This window comes from Callithrix jacchus, chromosome 13 (assembly GCF_049354715.1).
Source record: "Callithrix jacchus isolate 240 chromosome 13, calJac240_pri, whole genome shotgun sequence".
NCBI classification, from domain to species: Eukaryota; Metazoa; Chordata; class Mammalia; order Primates; family Cebidae; genus Callithrix; species Callithrix jacchus.
The window spans coordinates 65,370,123-65,384,632 of NC_133514.1; the positions used below are offsets into that span (position 1 = coordinate 65,370,123).

Below are 14,510 nucleotides of genomic sequence, written 5' to 3' on the forward strand. Positions count from 1 at the left end.
AAGTCAGATTTAGACAGAGTGACTGAAACCAAAGCCTGTGAGCTCAATCACCTTCCTAAATGGCCTTTTAGTGTTTTTCTATGAAATGAACAATTTTCTGTACATGAAATTAGTGCTTCCTTGAAATATCATGGATAAAGTTAATTTTCTTGATTTAAATAATAATTCATAACTGATTTATTTGTTAAAATAAGATACATGTTCCTAAGGACTAAATGTTGGTCAAATGACATAAAATTTGTGTGTGTGTGTGTGTGTGTGTGTGTGTGTGTGTGTGACCATACAGAGTATAATGTAGGCATATATAGAACATTATATATTATTAGATATATTGTAAATAGTATTACCTTTGGTATACACACGCATGTGTATATAGAGAGTGAAGTTGTGTGAGTGGTATGGAGAAGCTTTGTATTTTATTCTGTGTCTGGACAGTGGTTTCACTTTTTTCTTGTTTGGGTTCTGGATGGCAGGAGGGAAGATGAGCTCTGTGCCTCTCATCCTCTGGGTTTTTGTATTGCTTTCAGAATTTTCAGGTACTTTGGTTAAGTCCGTGCCCCAAGAAAGACTGGGAGTGGTAGATGCAGCTACAAGATGAAGGAACCTGAACAATCCATGAACAGAAGGAGTTTGAGGTAATCACATTTAAAACGTTAAATAATGTTTCTATTTTGTATGTCAGTTATTGCCCAATTCAATGTAATTTACCTCATAATGATATTTTCACTTTCAGTAAAACCCAAGTTGTGAGTAGAGTTGGAAATATACTAAAAGTAATAGAATGAGATTATCTATGTTGCAAGGTAGAATTTCTGTTCCAGATTTTTTAAAATCAACTTTTTTTTTTTTTTTTTTTTTTGAGACGGAGTTTTGCTCTTGTTACCCAGACTGGAGTGCATTCATGGAATGATTGTGAGAACTCTATTTTACTAGGAATGGTAAAAATATATTAGGCACATATTAAAATGTTTCTGCATTATAATCTCTTAACCTAAAATAAAAAATTTCAGTCCGTAAACCACTATCTATTCAAAATTCAATGTATTGAGGAGTAGAGAGGAAAAGTATTCTGATTAGACAGAAAAAGAATTAAAAACTGACAAAACCCACAAAAACATCAATCACTTATGCTCCAATGTTTAAAAACTGCAGACTTCTTGTGAGGCAAAACTCAAACATCTTCCTTATTGAAACTCTGAAGATAGGATTAGGTTTGCATTTCCACAAAGTGTAAGCTCATGGGAGGAGACAAGCAGCTTGGCTGATGGGGCAACCATCTGCAGTCAGGGCATGTCACTCCACTGCTATTTTCATCCTCTTTTAGAGATTCCTCTAGTTTTAGGAAACATAGCCACAGGTCGGGCATCAGGAATTCTCTCTGAATTGATGGAGATCTGCTAATGAATCTTCCTTAGTTGCCCAAAGACAAAATCGTATTTGTTTTTGCTGTAGCATCACAGGGATGAGAAACGTTTTCATTTTCCATGCCAACTCTGACACATTGGTAATTGATTCTTAGGTTGAGAAGGGTTTTGAGGCCAGCTTTAATTTTGAGTTCAGTCAAAGTGTTCTGGGATGAGTATATCATGCTGAACTTTGGAGTTTACCATATTTGACAGACTGGCCTTAGTGGTGATTTTCCCTATTGCAAATACATAAAAATGTTAAATGTAAAGAGTGTCAAGAAAACATTTTAAAGTGTGTACTGAAGCAAGCAAGGGAAAGTTGTGGGTTTCACAAACAAAAGAAAGCTGAAGCTTAGAAGGGAGAGCTACAGTTGTTGCTGAAGTGTGCTGTGGGCTTAGGTCTTAGGAGCTGCGGGCTGGGAGTTAAATGCTTAATTATGACAAGGAGGCATGGCTTGAGGGCTGGGACTCAGCCTCTCAATTTAAGACACTCAAAGGACTACCAGTCTTTGAAAAGAAACTATACAAATATCTTTGGGTCAGACCAAAAGCTCTGGGTTTAATAGAAGCAAAGATAAAAGTTTATCTGAAGAGACCCTTCCACAACTCCTACTAAAAAACACCTCTTGCTGAAGATGAGCTAAAATAAATTACAAATTACGTGAGGGACAAGCCCACCATGGTGCAGTATCAGCAGCTGCAATAGATGGAACACGGTAACCAAGACTGTGAGAAAACAGAATGATCTGAAAGAGACACAAAATAGAAATGCTGAACATGAGTAGAAATAAATTGTAGAAATGATAGGCAAATGACCTTCTAAGAAAAGAATAAACAGATTTGAAAAAGAACAAAATAGAGATTGTGAAAAGGAAAGATATTGCCATTTAGAGTTCAGTAGATGGGTCAAAGAACAAACCTGTCACAGTTGAAGGCAGAATTATTGAACCAAAAGGTAGAGCTAAAGAAATCACCCAGAATATAGTACAGAGAGAAAAGGAAATGGAAATTTGAGGGGAGATTTCGTGATATGTATGATAGACTAAGGCGATCTAATACAAATCCAATTAAGAGCTCTGAAGTGAAGACATTTAGAGAATTGGGAAAATGTAATAATGGAGGACTAGCAGCTGATGATTTTCCAGAAATAAAGAAAAATTTGAGTCCTCAGAATAAAGGAGCACCTCCAGCAATTGCAGTCTCTCTTTCTCTTTCTCTCAATCAGTTTTTTTCTCTCAATTAAGTTATTACCATCAGCAAGAAAAAATATTGCAACAACTTGTCATAGTAAAATAAAACAAATGTCCCTTGTCTGTTACCCTACTCCAGATACTATTCCATTCCTCCGCTCCTTTTCACAGCAACACTCATTCAGAGAGTTGCCTAAAGCCCCCATCTGTACTTTCTCTTCTCTTATTCTTTCTCAAAACCCCTTGAATCAGGATTTTATCCCAGGACAGTTTATTGGGGTTACTGATGATGCTCAAATGGCCAAATCCAGTGGCCCATTCTCCATCTTCATGATGTGCAACCGGCAGCATTGGACAGTGTTGCTTGCTTTCTCCTCGTGAAAATGTTTTCTTCCCTTGGCTTCTCGGGACCACTTTCTCTGTGTTCTCCTCCTACTGCTCTGGTTGTTCCTTCCCAGTTTCCTTCTTGGTTCCTTTTCACCTTTGAGGACGTAGTCTCCTTCCATACTCTCTAAAGCAATCTCTTCCCAGTCCTGTGGCCGTGAGTCACAGTGCTAACACCCACATTGCTCTCTCCAGCTTGGACCTCTTCTCTGAAATTCAGATTCCCATATCCAGCCTCCTATCTCACAGCTCCACTTTGACATCTGATAGGCATCTCAAACTCACTGTCTTCAAAGGAAAACTCCTGACATTGCATCTCTCCCTACCCCTAAACTGTTCTTAAAAATTGCCCATGTCATAAAAATGTTTTTTTTTAATTATTTCAGTTATTTGGTTCAAAGGATTTAATGTGATGCTTGTGTCTTATCTATCTCATACTCCACATTCAATTCAGCAAATGTCACCAGTTCTATCCTGAAAAGATACCCAGAATTTGACCATGACTCAACACCTCCATCACTACTTCCATGGTCCGAGTCTCCATCATCTTTCCTCTGGACCACTGCGATGGTTTACAGCTGGTCATTCTGCTCTCATACTTGCATCCCTACACAATAAAATAACTGTTCTAAACATAGCAGCCACAGTGAGTCTTTTAGACAAATGCCATACTCTATTCTTTAAGACTGTTCAGAGGCTTCCCAGAGCCTTTCCAAAGTCCCTGTGATGGACTGGAAGATCCGCGTGCATTACTCACCCCTCCACTTGTCTGACCTGATCCACTTTCCCTCTCACTTCTCTTGTCCACACACATTGGCTCTGTGCTATTCCTTGACCACACCAGGCGTGCTTTGACCTCCAGGCTCTGGCTTGTGCTGTATCCTCGGCTGCAGTGCTCTTTCCCCAGATACTTAGATAGTTGGTGTCTTCATTTTCTTCAGTTATCTGCTCAAATATCAGCTTATCAAAAAAGGCTTCCTGACTACCTTATACATAGTACTTTCCCAGCATCCATTGCCCCCATACCCTAGTTAATTTTTTTCCATAGCTCTTATCACTTATCAGACATAATATACTTGCATGAGACTGTTCATTAATTTCCATTTCCTCCCACCAGAATGTAAGCTGCATGAACACAGGGACTTTGTCTGATTTGCACTCTGCTGGTCCCTAGTGCCTGGATCTAGCAAGTAGTAGGGGCACAATAAGTATATATCAAGTGAATGAAAGCATTTCAAGCAGAATATACAGTTGATCCTTAAATAACATGAGTTTGAACTGTGTGAGTCCACTTACATGCAGATTTCTCTTAACAAAACTTATACCAAGTGAGCCTACCTCCACTTCCACCTCCTCCACCTCTTCCGCCTCTGCCATCCCAAGACAGCAAGACCAACCCCTCCTCTTCCTCCTTCTCTGCTACTCAACATGAAAATGATAAGGATGAAGACTTTAATGAGATCCACTTCCACTTAATGAATAGTAAGTATATTTTCTCTTCCTTATGATTTTTTAATAACTTTTTTCTCTATCTTACTTTATTATAAGAATACAGTATGTAATACATATGCAAAATATATATTCAGCTGTATATGTTATTGGTGAAGCTTCTGGTCAGCAGCAGGCTATCAGTAGTTAAGCTTTTGGGGAGTCAAAAGTCATATGTAGATTTTCAACTGCATGGGGTTGGGGAGCTAGTGCTCTAGCCCCCACATTATTCAGTGGCTTACTGTAAGTACAGATCCACACCTAGCCACATCAGAATGAAAACTGCAGAACATGCAGAGCTATAGTTTATGTATTTTTATTTACATACATTTTTATTGATATATCATAGTTGTACATATTTTGGGGGTATATGTGATATTTTGATATATGTATATAATATGCAGTGATCAAATCAGGGTGATTGGGATATCAATCACCTCAAATGTTTATCTTCTCCTTGCGTTGGAAACATTACAATCCTTCTATCAATTTATAAATACGTGATGAGGTATTATTCACTATAATTTCTCAAGTGCATCATTGAATACTGTAACGTATTGCTTCTATTGAGCTGTATTTTTGCATGCATTAACCAATTCCTCTTCATCCTCCCACTTTCCTCTGGTAACCCTTATTCTATTCTCTTCTTTTTTTTTTTTTGAGACAAAGTCTCACTCTGTCACACAGGTTGGAGTGCAGTGGTGCAATCATGGTTCACTGTATCCTCAACACCCCAGGTTCAAATGATCCTCTCACCTCAGCTTCCTAAGTAGCTGGGATTACAGATACATGCCACCATGCTTGGCTAATTTTTAAATTTTTTTTGTAGAAACCATTTTTTTTTTTGCCATGTTGGTCAGGCTGGTTTGAACTCCTGGGTTCAAGCCATCTGCTCACCTTGGCCCTCAAAGTGTTGGGATTATAGGCATGAGCCACCACACCTACCCCATCATTCTACTCTCTGCCTCCAAGAGATCCACTTTTTTAGTTCCCACACATATGTGAGAACATGTAATATTTGTCTTTTTGTGCCTGGCTTATCTCACTGAACATACTAACCTCCAGTTGTAACCTCATATATGTTGCTGCAAATGACAGAATTTCATTTTCTATGACTGAGCAATATACATATATATATATAGGAGTATTATTCCTATATATATGGGAATTCCTATATATATATGAATATTATGAATATATGTATATATATCATATTTTCATAATATTCCTATATATATTCATATATATCTAAGAGATATCTGAACTATCACATTTATTGCAGCACTATTAACAACAGTCAAGGTGATGAATGGATAAAGAAAATATGATATATATATATATATGCATATATTGATATATATATAGATAAGCCAGGCACAAATTCCTAAGAGGTTACAACTAGAGGTTAGTATGTTCAGTTAGATAAGCCAGGCACAATTCCTAAGAATTCCTATATATATATGAATATATGTATATGTATTATGTATGCTGATATTTCAGATATCTCTTAGATGTACTGATTTCTTTTCTTTTAGATATATACCTAGTAGTGGGATTGCTGGATCATATGGTAATTCTATTTTTAGTTTTTTGAGGAAACACCATACGATTTTTCATAATGGCTTTACTACTTTACATTTCTACCAGTGGTGTACAAGTGTTCCCCTTTCTCCACATCCTTGCCAGCATTTGTTAGTTTTTAACTGCCGTGAGATGATATCTCGTTGTGGTTTTGATTTGCATTTCCTTGATAATTAGTGATGTTGAGCACTTTTTTCATGTATCTGTTGGCCATTTGTATGTCTTCTTTTGAGAAATTTTTATTCAGGTCTTTTGTCTATTTTAAAATTGAATTATTTGTTTTGTTTTGTTGCTATTGAGTTGCTTGAGTTCCTTATGTATACTGGTTATTAATTTTTTGTCAGATAGTTTGCAAATATTCAGAACTTAACTATTAGAAGAATACAGAGAATAAAGACAGATTATTGACAAAGGAATGATGATTAGAGTGAGACTACAGTCTTCAAAAACAATACCAAAAGATGATGAGATATCATTAAAATGTGGAAAACAAAAAATAATTTACCTACAGTGAGCACCCAGCTACGTTATTTAGGAGTAAAAATAGAATGAAGTAAGTGTTAATAATAAATTGAAATCTATGAAAGAGCTACTTAGAATATACATGTCTTATCCATTTAACTCAAGTAATTCCTCCCTAAAATCAGACATTCTAAATGAAAATATCACCAAATCTATTTTTTATTATTTTAAATGTGAAAAATTCTAATTCATTACATGCTGACTTCAAATCACTAACCACTTTCCTAAAATGCAAATCGATACAGTAAAATATTAACATAATAAGTAACAGCTATCAAATGTTTAAATAAATAAATACTTAATGCATCACTTCCTGAGCAGAACACAGTGAACATGGCTATTAAACGTTTGTTTGGAGTGATGTTATGATGCTTCTCTTTAGCATCACCAGCATATGAGACATATACCTTGCTGACTCTCAGTGGGCTTTTCAACATGCCTTCCCATGGTTCTGACATCCTACCAATTGAATTTGAAATGATAATAAAACAAAAACCTTGAGACTCTTCTTGCATCTTGTTTTGTTTAAAATATTGATGAAATGTGGGATGTACATGAACTTTTTCTACAAATACACCAGTCAAAAAACATTGTGCTTAGAAGTACGTAAGTTTTTATAAAGGTTGAGATTTAAAAACAGGGAAATGTTAATCTAAGAATTGGTTTTCAGGGTATGCCTTTCAGTAAGAAGGAAATTGAAACCAGTGGAGAACAAAGAAATTGCTAAACATCTAAGTAAAACAAATAAGCATTGATATGGAAAGAAAACAAAAAGGATAACGGTAATATTGAGTAAGGGGAAAGGGTGAAAATGAAGTGGAATTAGAACACTATCTAATAATAGGGAAGCAAGAACGTATGAATGGCCCTCACCTTGTTCTTGTTCAGTAGGAGGAGAGCCATTGGTAACTTTTGACTTTATTATTTGCTCATGTTAAACATTTAAGTGGTAACATACTAAAATAATAGAAATACAATGTATAACTTCAAGCCAAGAGAAGGAAACAAATTAGATTAAAGAAAGCTTGATCCCATGGAGGATAAGAACATGTAGAAAAAGAAACAAGCAATGTAGCAACAAAAATCCCAGATGGTAGAAATACACTGAAATATCAGTAAGTAAATTATTCATTTAATAGAAGGAAATCTCAGATTGTGTTGCAGAATATACTCAACCATAGTTAGACACAATGTCTCAGAAAGACACCAACAAATGTGAAAGAATCTTGTCAACTATAAAGTTCTTTCTCAATGAGAAGGATTGTAACAACAACTTTTTAAGGGCAAGAATCATGTATTTTTAACAGTCTGCCCTAATGTCTGATACCTATTAGGTTCTGAATAAATATTTGTTAAATGAACATTAATAAACATATAAATGAATGGACAAGATAGCAAGTTACCATTTGACATTTACTATTTTACCAGTGTGTGTCTGTGTGTGTGGCAGGAGTTGGGAGGAGAGATTTCTTTTCTTGAATTTGGATTATATTTAGGTGTCAATTTTATTTTATTTCCTTTTCCAGCTATTATGAATATCTTGGTTATTTTTGTAATATGTTAGGTCTTTATTTCCTAATTTCCTCCCCGCCTTGTTCAATTGACTCCATGATTCTTATTCTCTTCTTGAAAACAAAATGATGCCAAATACATCAGATTTTGTAAAGCCTGCTTGGTTATTGTATATTGTATCTTCTTTCAGTGTTTCTTTATTTATGTTGCCCAAGGTTATGGTTATGATTATTTCTGAAAACTACAAAAACGTCTCAATGTGGACACACCCTCGTTTGTAAATAATGGTTGTGTCACGTAAAGACTATGTGCAGCTTCGTGAGCACTGGAATTAAAACAGCTCCTATCAACACCTTCCGTGAGGGCGTTAAGATTAGGGAGGTATCCAGCTGGGCTCTGTCCTGTCCAGACTTAAACCAGTGAGGCTGCTTGGATCCTGGCTTCAGGCAGGTTTGTGTAACATGTAGTGACAGTTTGTTCCATTCTTTGGAAACCAGAGACAGGAAAAACACTATGCAATGTCCTGTCAACAAAGGACAACGCCACTTGGTGATAATTAATATAATCCTCATGGCTAAAAATAGGTGTTAGCCAAGTTGTTATGGCATGTTGCTTCTTCTGGAGAAAATGCTGTCTGCATTTGGCTTTTATCATTTCTCTCTATTAGATCCAGCTTTACATTTTTGTGTGCGACATGCTCTGTGAACATTGCCTCATACCCTAAGCATAATTCCAAATGATCAACATAGAGGTTGAGACTGCAAGACACTAAGTATCTGGATATTCTCAAACACTGTTTCTCAGCTGAAATTTTCATTTGTTGGGATGAAATTGTTGACCTTCCTTGACACTTTTGAATGACAGCCATCAATGAAACGACCTCTAGATAATCCATAAAGGTGTTGTTCAAACTCAGAGTCTCTTTACCAAGAATAATTTATTTGTATGGAAAAAAAAGTGTGGTAAAATGCTCTCTTTCCACTTTCCAATCTGAAATCCCTGCAATGCTCATTTGTGGGCTGTGTCTGGCTCCAGAGGTGCACAACCAAGATAAGTCCCAGTGCCTGGGCTGTAGACTCTTTGTAGTGGCTCCATGGCCTTTGGTTCAGTCCAGCTCATATGAGGCCCGCACCTGGGAAATGCTGGGCACAGCTGAAGGCTCTCATTGGCAGCACAAACCCAAACTGCAAATCTGCTGAATGAGACATTCATCAATAAAGAAAATGGCCATGGGACATTAGGTAATCGACTCTCCCAGGTTACCTGGGATTGGGGTCTTTAAATGCTAAAACCAAGAGAGTCCTGGGCAGACCAGGATGGTTGGTCACCCTAATGGACTGCTGGGTCCTTTGGGATGCGACAAGCATCATGTGGAGTCCATTTGCAATGACCTGAAATGCCTTCCTTCCCTGCACCATGTCTCCTGTTTTGTTTTTCTTTAATTATCTTTAGGGCCAGGCACAGTGGCTCATGCATATAATCCCAGCACACTGGGAGGCTGAAGCAGAAGGATCACTTGAGGCCAGGAGTTCAAGACCAGCCTGGGAAATGGAGCAACACTTTGTCTCACAAAGGAATTAAGCTATTTAATTTCCTTTATAGAAGATGTACACTACTTCTCTGGTTTTTGAAATTCTACTGGTTTTTCAAGATCTAGCTAAGACATCACTTTCTTTGTGACAGCTTCCTCGATTCAGCTCTCCAGTCCAAATAGACTAGTTCTCCACTGCTTGAACAGGCCCGTGGTTCCTTCTCTGTACTTCTGAAATCCAAAAAGCTCTGAAAGTGGAAAGCATTTACGTCACTTACCTGACCTCAAAGCTCTTTGTAATCTTTATTTATCTCATGAAGTGTGAATATTTATATAAATTTGCTGCATAAATATATTAATGACAAAGGGATGCCTGGGCTCTGATGTGGGTGTTAATAACCAATACATGCAGCACATTGTCTCCCTAGAAGCTGAAGACTGTAGATGCGAGTGCTCCCTAGGGTTTCAGATAAGGGATTGTAGATCTGTTCCTATCTCTACAAAGGCACTATTTCATTCTGCCACCTTGTAGTTAATCTGTATGTTTCTGAGCCTCAGCTTCCTCATCTCTAAAATTGGAACAGTGCTGTCTATCCTGACGTATGAACTGAAAAGTGTTGCAAACGAATAAAAGACATCATTGCTGTCACTCTGTCATCTTGCTTATCCTGGTATGCTTTGCATTTTATGCTCTCTACAACTTTTAGTGAGTCTCTACAAAGAACTACCATTCACACTTCATGAATGTTTACTGGTGTTCAATAAACATTGCGCGATCTGAGTGTGGAGCTAAAGTGCAATTAAAATGACAAATTCATGAGTAATTTATTCAGTGTCACATCCTGGCAGTCAAATGTAACGTTTAGTTCATCTTTAGTGAATTTCCAGAAAGCAGCCAGAATGTGGCCATTAAGATGTTGTCTCTACCCGGTTGATCACACGTAGAACACGGGTCATAATATATGGAGGTAGCAGCTCATGGGGTATCTTTGAGCATCAAAAAAAATATTGATAAACCCTTTGGAGCACATAATGTAAGTATATCTGGGGCTTTGAGAATATGCCACAACAGAAGATGAGCTTTTCTGGCATTCAGCAATCAGAACTGAGGTGGCTCATTCAGGGCAAAACATTGTTCTCAAAATGGAAATTTGACCAGTGTAGTCTTAAATCAAACAGTCCATCTTTAATTCAAATCTAATCTGTAGCAACAAATTATGGGACACTGATTAGTTCAACACAAATGCCAAGGTAAAAGAAACTTGAAACAACCTCTGCATATTTCCAAATATTGAGATGTCAGGAAGACATACTTTTTAATCCTGAGCAGTCTAGAAGAACAATTGGTCATCTGCCACTCTTTTAAAGCCAGTTTTCTCATATATGACTAGCAAATATTAGTAGTGCTTTTCCAAATGTAAAGGTAGGGTGTAGTAACTAGAGTTGAAAGGGACTTTGGAACCTCTTGACTCCTGCATAAATTCTTCAGACCGGCAGCCACCTTCTTGAATGTGCTTGTGATGGGTAATCATTGACTCCAAGGCAATCTCTTTTTCTAGCAATTCTATTTGGTAGGAAATGATTTCTGATATTGACCCATAATCTTTCTCCTTGTAACTCCCTCTCTGTGATTTCAGTTTTGCTTTCTAGAACCTCTGAGGACCAAAAGTTTGGTTTTGTTTTGTTTCCCATGATGACAGTATCTTTTAGTGCGTTTGGCTACAATGAACAGAATATCTTACTACAGTGGTTAAAGAAGTGGAAGCTCGTTTTTCCTCATAAAGCCAAGTAACTGCAGACAGACCGTTCCGCTGCTACAGCTCTCAAAGATATAGGTGCATTCTGTCTTTCCGCATTGACATTCTTAGTGTGATGGCTTTGGTGCTTATGTTTGGCACCTCTTAGTCATGAGTTGACTGCTGTATCCTTAGGCGGCAAGAAAGAGAAAGAACTTACAAAAAAAGGGCACGTCAGCCAACTTTCCTTCTTAGAAGGTAAGCAAAAATGTTTCCAAGGGCATGATTCAATTGACTTCTGTAGCCAGAATTGGGTGATATGGTCATCCTTATCAGTCGCAGGTAACGAGGAAGATTACTATGCTTGGTTTAGACCCATCGTGATTCTATGCCTGGCAACTTGGGTAGGGTTTCTTCTTACTGAGATCCAGGGGTCTCTGGGGCCACCTAAACAAATCTGGTTAGCATGGAGAAAGTGGGTAGGATGGAAAGGCTGGATGGTGGTGAGCTATGGGGACAGAACCTGCTACATCCGCACTTCAAATACTCAAATATTGCTCTCAAATCTCCTTGATTTTCTCTCCTTAATGCTAAAATGCATTCAGTTTATTCACTTCATTCTCCTACTTATTTTAGTTGGCCTCCTGTGTATGGCTCTAGCATGTGCCTGGAACTCAGCCCTATCTTTCCAATGTGCTTGGTACCGGTCTGCAGCCAGTAGGACTATTGTTTTATGGTCAGACTCTGCATTTTTCATCCACATTGTTGGTTTTTGTGGCACTCAGATTGTGGGCTCACCTTTGCAGAGTCTGTGACCAGTTCTTCCGTTTCACAGGCACTGCCCATAGGTCATGTCTCCTATCCAGTATTTGTGTGATTGATTTTTTTAAAAAACCTAAATGAGGCCTGCAATGTTCTGATTTGGGGAAACCAATGTATTAAAATACAGTAAGGACTTATTTTGGTTAACCATAAACAGCTGTTCACTAATGAAATATGTTTAGAGGATTTAGACATGAATTTTATAAGGAGCCTTTTAAAAATTTCTGTGAAGTCCATAGGTAGCATTGATATATTTATTACTGCATATGGATTCAAAGAAAAACTGTCACCTCTTTATGTTTCTTTTTGCCTCTCCTGAAACACTTTTTTCTGGTACATTATTGTGTGCTACCACTAGGCCACACCAAATCAATTTGATTTATGCGGTAACAGAGTATCAAATAGAAAGCAAGGTACAATGACTTTAGTATATTCAGTAATAAGTGTGTAATGGAGAGCTAATACTTTTGGAAATACACTCTTTCATAAAACTTTAGGAAATATGGAATTCTGGTTATAGGGTGCTTTTTAGTCTAAAGCATTTTTATCCAATATAGGATTAGTATACCTTGAAAAGTTGAAGTGTTAACAGTTATACTGTAGTGATCACATTTTATTTTCCACATTTGGTTATCCAGCATGTATCCAGCCATTTCTAGGATTGTCATAAAGTATGGACTATGAATATAAATGACTTAAATTCACTTTATATAGAGATGAATAGATATAAAGCTAGATATAGATGACATATAAAAATATGGAAAGGGTGAGATATATTATGAAAATCTGTATCCAGAATAAGATACCTAGTACCATGGTTGGAATGTCTCCTCCAAAAATGATGTTGAAATTTAATTGCCATTATAAGAATATTAAGAGGTGAGGCCTTTAAGGGGGGATTAGGTTATGAGGGCTCTGCTCTCATAAATAGATAAATGCCATTATTGAGGCAGTGGGTTCCTGATAAAAAGGATGTATCCAGCCCAATTTCTTCTCTCTGTCTCATGTACTTGCTTGCCCTTCCACCATGATGTGACATAGCATGAAGGCCCTTGTTAGATGCCAACACCATTCTCTTGGACTTCCCAGCCCCCAGAACCATGAGCCAAATAAACTTATTTTCTTTATAAATAACCTAGTCTGTGATATTCTGTTAAACAGTAGACAGTGAACTAAGATACCTAGTATCTGAATTATAAATCACAGTTACATTTTGAAATGTGGCTTTAAAAGTATTGCGATTACTCATCAGCATAGTAAGCATGTGGGTTTTAAGGCCTGTCAAGATGTTCTGAATGTTAGAATTTCTTCACAATCTGTGAGGTTATGCTCATTGACTCTAAAAGAAGCCATTAAGATGGTAATGATAGTATTTATTTCACAAAGCTTATCAATAGCTCTCTGAGCAACCTGAAAAGAACAAGGTTTGGCTTCCAGGCCAGCACACAAAATTGAAAGGCTAATAAATTTGCAGACTTTTAAAAGTACACTGTTGTTCATGGAATGTGAACATGATGGCATTCTGTGAGTGAGTTATGCCAGGGCATCAAAATGAACATATAAAATAACAATTAAAGTAAAACAGAATTAAAAATAATATGTACACACTACTTACAATCATATAAAATACACATAGACATTAAAAATAGAATAACTTACAGAGATATAATTAAGAACTTAAGGTTTTGCAAGTTATTAATGTGTCTTTCAAAAGTAAGTTGATGGCTCACTTTGGCTATGGCCGAGTGAGGAGAGTGGCAAATTCTGTTTTTATTTTTATATTTATTTATTTTTTGAGACTGAGTCTCACTCTCTCACCCAAGATTGTGTGCAATGGTGGGGTCTCAGCTCATTGCAACCTCCACCTCCCTGGTTCAAGTGGTTCTCCTGCCTCAGCCTCCTAGGCAGCTGGAATTACAGGCACCTGCCACCACGCCCAGCTAATTTTTTGTATTTTTAGTAGAGATGGGGTTTCACCATGTTGGCCAGGCTGGTCTCGAACTCCTGACCTCGTGGTCTACCTGCCTCAGCCTCCCAAAATAAATTCTGTTTTTTAAAAGTAACTATAAACATAGGCAAATTGAAAAGCAAAAAACAAACAAACAGAAAACAACCTTTCAGCACCTGGAAATTGGCCAGAGGCACAGAACAATCTGAGAAGCATTTATACTTGAAAAGCTGCTAAACATTGGTTAAGAAACAGGAGAATCTGTAATCTTCCAGCCTGCAGATACTCCTGTTCCTCTTCCACCTCACCACACTCCCCAAGTTCAGTTCACAATGAGGTTCTACCTGGGATAGGTTTTGCCAGATGAGGACTGGCAGCTTCTTTATCATA

General features: G+C 37.3%; 1 long non-coding RNA gene across 1 annotated transcript; it reads left to right on the plus strand.

The window, feature by feature from the left end:
• The first annotated feature begins 293 nt into the window (after positions 1 to 293).
• Positions 294 to 12,270, plus strand: LOC144578866 (uncharacterized). Its single transcript, XR_013525317.1, has 3 exons — positions 294 to 635; positions 4,310 to 4,462; positions 9,536 to 12,270. It is a non-coding gene; the product is annotated as an uncharacterized LOC144578866 (long non-coding RNA).
• The last annotated feature ends 2,240 nt before the right edge of the window (positions 12,271 to 14,510 follow it).